General features: G+C 36.0%; 1 protein-coding gene across 1 annotated transcript in view; it reads left to right on the top strand.

Moving 5' to 3' along the window:
• LOC117107542 overlaps window positions 1–7,695 on the top strand; it is a 40,612-nt gene that overhangs the window by 12,962 nt on the left and 19,955 nt on the right. The window lies entirely within an intron of this gene.

The raw sequence follows: 7,695 nt of genomic DNA, 5'->3' as shown, positions 1-7,695 counted from the left end.
AATAATAAAATTACAATTATTAATAATAGGGCCTAATTGTTGTAATAATACATGTCATTATTGATCCTAACAAGTTTGGAAAAATGTTAAATGTTATAATAATAATAATAATATTAATAATAATAATTATTATTATTATTATAATAATAAAATTACTATTATGCCTATAACAATAACAATTATATTGATGATGATGATAATAATGATAAGTAAACATTAATAATAATAATACTTAATAAAATATAATTAATAATAATTAATTTATCAAGGCCAAGTTTAACAAAAGTAGCCTCACCTAAGCATGTCTAGGCCTTTTAATAGATCATAAAAACTTATTCATGGATGGAAAATGTTAAATGTTAGTAATAATAATAATAATAATAATATTAATATAAATAGTAATAATAATAATAATAATAATAATAATAATAATAATAGTAAATTGTTAATAATAGGGCCTAATTGTTGTAATAATACATGTCATTATTGATCCTAACAAGGTTGGAAAAGTGTTTAATGTTATAATAATGATAATAATAATAATAATAATAATAATAATAATAATAATAATAATAATAATAATAAAATTACTATTATGATGCCTATAACAATAACAATTATATTGATGATAATGCTAATGATAATAATATACAATAATAATGACGATAATAAAGTAAACAATAATATATTAATAATAATAATACTTAATAAGATAAAATAATAAATAAATCAAGGCTAAGTTTAACTAACAAAAGTATTCCGCCTATGCATGTCTAGGCCTTTTAGTAGATCTATATCTAGTACTTTAGATCTAGTTTACACATAACATATACACTGTAATGTTCCTTTTTTTACTTGAAAGCTGGGGCCTAGCTTTGCCTATCCAATTATTGTCTAAGCTATATGTACAAGAATAGATAGACCTAGAATAATTAATAAATACCTAAAATCTTCTAACACTGTATACTAGCCTATACCTACTCTACACTAGACAAGTATTTATACACACAGCCGATACGCGGCGCCCTACTCCACTTGCCCCATCTTGCAATTCGGTTGATTACACGATTTTTTCGTTCTTCTATCTATATTCTTTGATCAAAATACGTTACTGACGACTTGTTCATGTTTAATCAGGGGTGGCGCCAGCTGGGGTGGGGAGGGGGGTGGCCAGGGCCCCCGTCTGGAAGAGCTTCCCCTCCCCCACCCCATCGGGGAGAAAAAGCACAATTCGTTGGGGAGAAAAATAAAATCATATATTTTGCTACATATTAGTAAACTCTAAAGTCGTTTAAATATGCCTTTGTGAAACCCCTAAATTGTTAAAGCTTTCGGGGCTTCGAGCTTGGACCACTTTCGAGGCCTTTTAATCGAAGCTCGAAAGCGCCCACTTTGTTTTCCTCGTGGAAATCTGATTCTTCATCGGGGTAATCGGGCCCCACGTTCGGAACCTCGCACTCCCCCCCCCCCCCCCCCCCCCCCCCCTCAACTAATAGTCAAACTTAATGACCATGATTTGCTGTCCAATGTGATTGAAGCTCCCTGTTCACAAATGCTATCCACACCACTCGGTCAGATGCAATGTTTAGTTTCACAATAAATCTACTGTACATTTATTATTGTACTACACATGCTGTTACATCAAATGAGTCTTTTTTGTGGATGTTTTACAAAGAAAATCCCTTATAAAATCATGTAATTCTTTAAATGACTATAATTAATCGAGGACCCACTCTACAAGTACGTTATTATTACTGCCGCCAAGGAGGTTATGCATTCACTTAAAATTTACCAGAGTGGTACATAAAAATCTAAGAAAAATCACAAGGTTTGTTGCAACAGAATATCGGCCTATTAGCTTGCTTGAAGTTACCAAGCCGATGGTTCACAGGTTTAAAGTTTGGATATAGGTTGTGGGTGCTTTATTGCAGCCACAAAGTTTAAAAGTATTGAGAACACACTCCTGACCAATCTCCATGATGGCATTCTCTCACTGCTTCAATAGACCCTGAATATTCTGTGCCTGGCTGGTAGATAGGGGTAATACTGGCGATGGTTGACTTACAGAAGAGTTTTTTACCAGACCTGAGACAAAGCCACCATATCCTGGAACAAGTTTTTTTCCCTCTGCTGCTACTAATATGTAAGTAACTAGACATGATACTCTAGATTGCACTTTGTTACACTGTTCAGTGTAGGCAGATTGAATACAGCTCCCTCAGAAAATTTGGGCCCAGCACAACCTGAACTGGTGCCAGGGTCACAATCATATCCCCTTTCAAGGAGCACATTTTGCTTCGTTTGTAGACAGGAAGCGTCCAGAGCTCAAACATCCGGGTTTTACCTCTTGTACCTTGATTCCACTAGCATTGTTCAACAAAGTTTGAACCATGAATATTTGTAATAATTTTGTTTAGATTGTCCCACTCGAGATGAAATATGACAAACATTCATGGTTCAAAGATGTTGAACAGTGCTGGAATCATAGTACAGGAGGTGAAACCCAAGTTTGGAGAAAATGCTCCGGACGCTGTCTACGTATGAAGCAAGATGCGCTCATGAGAGTGGATATGGCCAATATCCTGGCATCAGTTTATATAATAATGGTCGTGTTGGGCCAAAAAATGTCTGAGGGAGCTGCATTCATTCTGCCTGCGCTAAACTGTAGAGTTCACCCGAGAGTATCATATCTGGTTACTGCACGTGCAGTGGGGAGCGTAGTGAAACAACTTGTTCCAGGATTTGGTGGTTTTGTCTCAAGTACTGGTGAAAAGGTTACCCCTATCAACCAGCCATTAAAAAACTATTTTGTCATCAAGGAACCACGGAAGCAGCCAGAGGAAACCACCATCCATGGAAATTTGATAGGAGTATGTTCAAAAAACTTTTGCTGTTGGTGGTGGTTGGAAGAAGAGAAAAACTATGTCAAAACTAACTTCAAATGATTTTAAATATTCTGGTGTCGTTTTATCATGTTCCCCACGATAAGGTTTGTCTTATTCAACCCTAAGGCATAAGAAGCGAATGGTCACTGCCAGTAAGGTAGAGCACTTGAGGAAATTTCACGTGGGTGAACATGTTGGAGTTAAAAACAATAGAGATGAGTTAATTAAGCATGTAAATGGATGTGTAGTTAAGAGGTTGGGTCCTCTCACCTATTTGGTGCGTGTTGCGGGAGCCCTACGCTATTGTCATGTCGACCATCTGTTGGCTAAGGGGTTCCTGTCAATGACGTAAGTGGATATACTCCAAGGGAAGTTCATGAGAAGCAGCGGAATCCACATGTGGTAACACACCCTGAGCCTTTGCCAACGCAAAGTTCTACACTCTCTGAAACTCCAATGGTGGTCGAAAACCCCAGAGTGAGTGAACCGGTTGACAAAGGTCAAATAGTCCTACTGTACTAGCTCAAAAACCCCTATTGCGAAGATCCTCACGAATAGTTAAGTCCCCACACCGTCTGAATTTGTAGTTCAAAGTTAGTGGGGGGAGAATGTAGTGTACTGCACTCTTAATCTATTCCTAATTAAAACATTACTCTAAAAACATTGGTTACTTATTTTTTGTATGATATATAGGTCAAATGTTATACCAATAATCAAGTTTCATTGAACATTCAAAATGGCCGGCAATATGGCCGCCAAATATATTGCTAAGTCAATGTTTTGTATTTAGAATTTAAAACAATGCTTACACTATACATTTGATTTTATGCGATTTTTAGTCAATGAATTATAAAAATTAATGGCTCTCGTTGAAAATCCAAGATGGCCGCCAAAATGGCCACCAAACAACCCCATGGGACATTTTGAGGATTACAAAAATGTTAGTTAAAAAATATATCCTGTGGGTGCATGGGAATTCCCTGTTCCTACCCAACTGCTATAATATATCACTCAATAAAATATCTGCACCCATTATTTCAGATTTAATCAGGTCATTCATGTCAAGATCACATTTGTTGGCTTTTGTTTTTTCAGCTGCCAAATATAGTTCTACATATTCCTTCCATCTCTTCTTTATGTCTCCACCTTCTATTAGAATATTCCCGTCTTTGTCGCATATAGATTTCGATATTTTCCCACTACTACTTTTCTATTAATTTAACTCCTTAACCTTCTCGTACATTAGGTCACTTTTTCCACTCTTTTCTAAATCTTCTAACTCAGCATTTTTTGCTGTACCATTCCATTCTCGCTCTGTCAGTTATTCTTCTAAGCTGATCATTTATCTTTCTATATTTCTGTCTACCTTCTTCTGAATTAATACTTTTCCATTTTTTACGTTCATACATTTTCTTTAGCATTTATTTTGTCACCCATGGTTTCTTTTCTTCTCGTATCTACCTTTTACGTATCCTATATTCATTTCCGCACTTTTTGTGATTGTTTCTTTTACATGTTTCCAATGCTCTTCACATGTGTTAAAATCTTCTGTCGGCTTTATGCTTTTTTCAATTTGACTGGTATATATATATTTACAATGTTGTCGTTGTTAAGAGCGGTTACATTCCATCTTTTGACTTTCTTTCCTCTATTCAGTTTCCTCAATTTAATTTTTGATGTTTTTATTGTAAGTAGATTGTATTCAGAATTCACATCTGCGCCTGGGTAAGTATGGCAGTTTTTAATGCTATTCCTGTATCTCCGCTTCACCATTATGTAGACTATTTGATGCCTTCCTGTATCTCCCGGAGCCTTCCATGTGTACCGTCTTCTATTCGGTTACTTAAAAATGGTATTACAAATAACCATTTTATTTCTTTCAGCAAAATCGGCTAATAAGTCTCCTCTTGCCTTTCTTTTCCCAAGACCATACCTTCTAATAAGATTACGTTTTAGGTTTCCTTCTCAAATTATAGCACTGGAGTCTTCCATTAATACAATGTTAGTACTTCCCTTGTTTGTATGTATCAATTATTTCCTCTAAAATGTCATACAATCGTTCAAACTCTTCATCATACTCAGGTTTTGATGTTGGCATATAAACTTGCATTGTAATTAAATCAACCAACTCTGCTTAAACCCTTGCTACTTTCATTTAAATACTTAACTTTTTGCATTTTTTGGCTAAATATTATTGCTACTCCTTTTGCATCTTGTCTCATTCCTCCAGAATAATTACCTTGTATCCATCATAAAAAATGTTTCCACTTTCCTTCCACCGTACCTCGCTTATCCTAATATTTCCAAATCCATTTCTTCCATCTCCTTAAATACATTCTTTAATTTTCCATTTGTTAACATGGTTCGTACGTTCCAAGTTCCTATTCTTTGTAGTAATTATTGTGTTGAGGATTTTGCTTGATGAAGACCCTGTCACCCTCAATGACATTGCCGGACGCAGTGTCCATCTCTTCTCCCTCTCCTTCATCAGGGACCCTGTTAACGTCTATTATTAACGTCTGCCATGTTACTAAGGGATAAAACGGTAATGAGGTGGTCTCCTCCCACGCCGCCAGAGCCTAATGTAAATACATATGGGCCTATATGTTATATGTATATGGTATAATACAATAATATTAAGCCATTAAAAAATATAAACAAAAACAAAGTAAACTAGGTAGGCCTAGATACAAATGTAAAGCAAAGAGAAGTGAACATTAAATATAACATTATAAGAAAAAGTAATATGGAATATTAAACATAGTGTACACAAAATAGTGATAAGTGAGTCGGGAATACGGTGATATGAAAAAAAAAGTCAAGGGTGTGTGAATGTAGAATCACTCAGAATATCCATGTCACGATTAAGGCATAAAATGTGAGTATTGAATTTGATAATGAGTTTGAGCTCTGAGCGTCTTCTGTCGAGAGATGGAAAATTGTTAGCTAGCAGAACACATAGGATGTTGTCAATGGAGTGGTCAGGAGCGTTATATAGTGTTCGGCGACAGGGAACCCCTTGCTCTTGTTACGGACGGACTGTTTGTGGTTATTAAACCAAGTATTCGAAGAATCACAGGTGAGGGGAGGGGATTTATAGAAGAAGAGATGGGTGGGAGCCTAACAACGCTGTCGGTGACGAGATGCTTCCATACTTTACAGCGTGGTTTGTTGCATATAATGTTACCATGGGAAGTCGGGTTAGGGAGTAAATTGGACTATGTGAGAACAGTGATGGCGCCAGGACCTGCCCGACGGAGGTGCTAAAGGCCCCGACAGGGGAGGGGGATAGTGGAGCGAATCGAGTCTCACTTGGCTGGGGCCAGGGGGGCCGCCTAGGGCCCCCCGGTGTGGGCCCAGGGGGCTTCGGCCCTTGAAGCCACGGATATTTGACGAATTATGGCGAATTTTTATTACTTATTTGATAGGCATCAAGCTACCATAATAGACTTCATGTAGGCTAGGCCCTATATTTTTTCTAATGTCGAAATCAGCTTCCAAAACCAAGACAATTTGAATACCGGTAACACAAGAAACAAAGAGTATGCAATGTAACCATCTAATTTATTTTCAAATCCTCATTCTTGAAAGTGAAATTCTACATTTTTGAAATTTTGCATGAATCTGTCAATGCTGTCAAGATCAAGGTTGCTTCTCCTATCACGATGTATTCAAAGCATCATAAGACTATCCAAACGAACATTTGTCATAACAGAACGCAAATTATTTTTAATTAGTCTCATTGAACTATTATTATTAATATTATTATTTTTATTATTATTATTATTATTATTATTATTATTATTATTATTATTATTATTATTGTGATGAAAAGTTAACAAAAATAGTTTAATGAAAATAAATATTTTGTTTTAAATTTGTTTGTTCCCCGAAAAAATGTATTCGTCTTCCCCGACGGAGGGGAGGGGGATATGCTTCCCAGACGGGGGGAGGGGCTATAACCCCTGCTAACCGCTCGGCCATTCAACTCACTTGAAGTTGAGCGGTTGGTGGTTAGCAAGTAAGGGAGGGTTTGGAATACAGATTTTTCATATTAGGGTCCTGTTTAAAGGGTACGTTAATCTTTCTTGAGTGTTGGCTAACTTAGTAGTATGAGAATTGAAGTTAAAAACTGATGCTATTAACGGTCAGAATCAGATTTGTGTTTGGGGTTCAGAGCGGGGGTGTGAGGCTGCATTAAGAGCTGAAATTTAATAATTTTAAAGGGATAGCCACTGTTAAGAAAGTGTTTGGTAAGGGAGCATATCTGGGCTTCGTAGTCAGCTGTGTCGGAGCAATACGTTTAATACTGAGACACTGGCTATATATGATAGATTTCTTCAGGTTGCTGGGATGGGAGCTTCGATAGTTGAGATATTGGTGGTTATCAGTAGGCTTAGAATAGAGCGTTGGTTAGTAATGTTAAAATTAACATCAAAGAAAGTAAAGCACTAACTCCATGCACTGCTGATTTCAGAAATTGTAAAAATTCATGTTCTGTAATAAAATATGCGGACGATACGGTAATATAAATAATGAAAATGAAACTATGTATAGAATATTGCTGGTAGACTTTGTAAACTTAAGCAAAGAAAATAATCTTAAATTAAATGAAATTAAAATTAAATTTATTTAGGCTGTATTTTTAATGTTATATGGGCTACAAACACTGACAAACTTGTTATAAAAGCATGTTAAAAAATCTTGAGGAAAATGAACCTCCACAACATAAACTGTGAGCTTTTAACTTTATATAATTTATCTATGATACAAAGTTTACTTGTGTATTGTCTTGTCTGTATTCAGGGGT

This window comes from Anneissia japonica, unplaced genomic scaffold, assembly GCF_011630105.1.
Source record: "Anneissia japonica isolate Jap-2015-1 unplaced genomic scaffold, ASM1163010v1 scaffold287722_len911783_cov160, whole genome shotgun sequence".
NCBI lineage: Eukaryota > Metazoa > Echinodermata > Crinoidea > Comatulida > Comatulidae > Anneissia > Anneissia japonica.
Note: the sequence above shows the minus strand (reverse complement) of the source record. Positions and strands in the feature narration are given on the sequence as shown.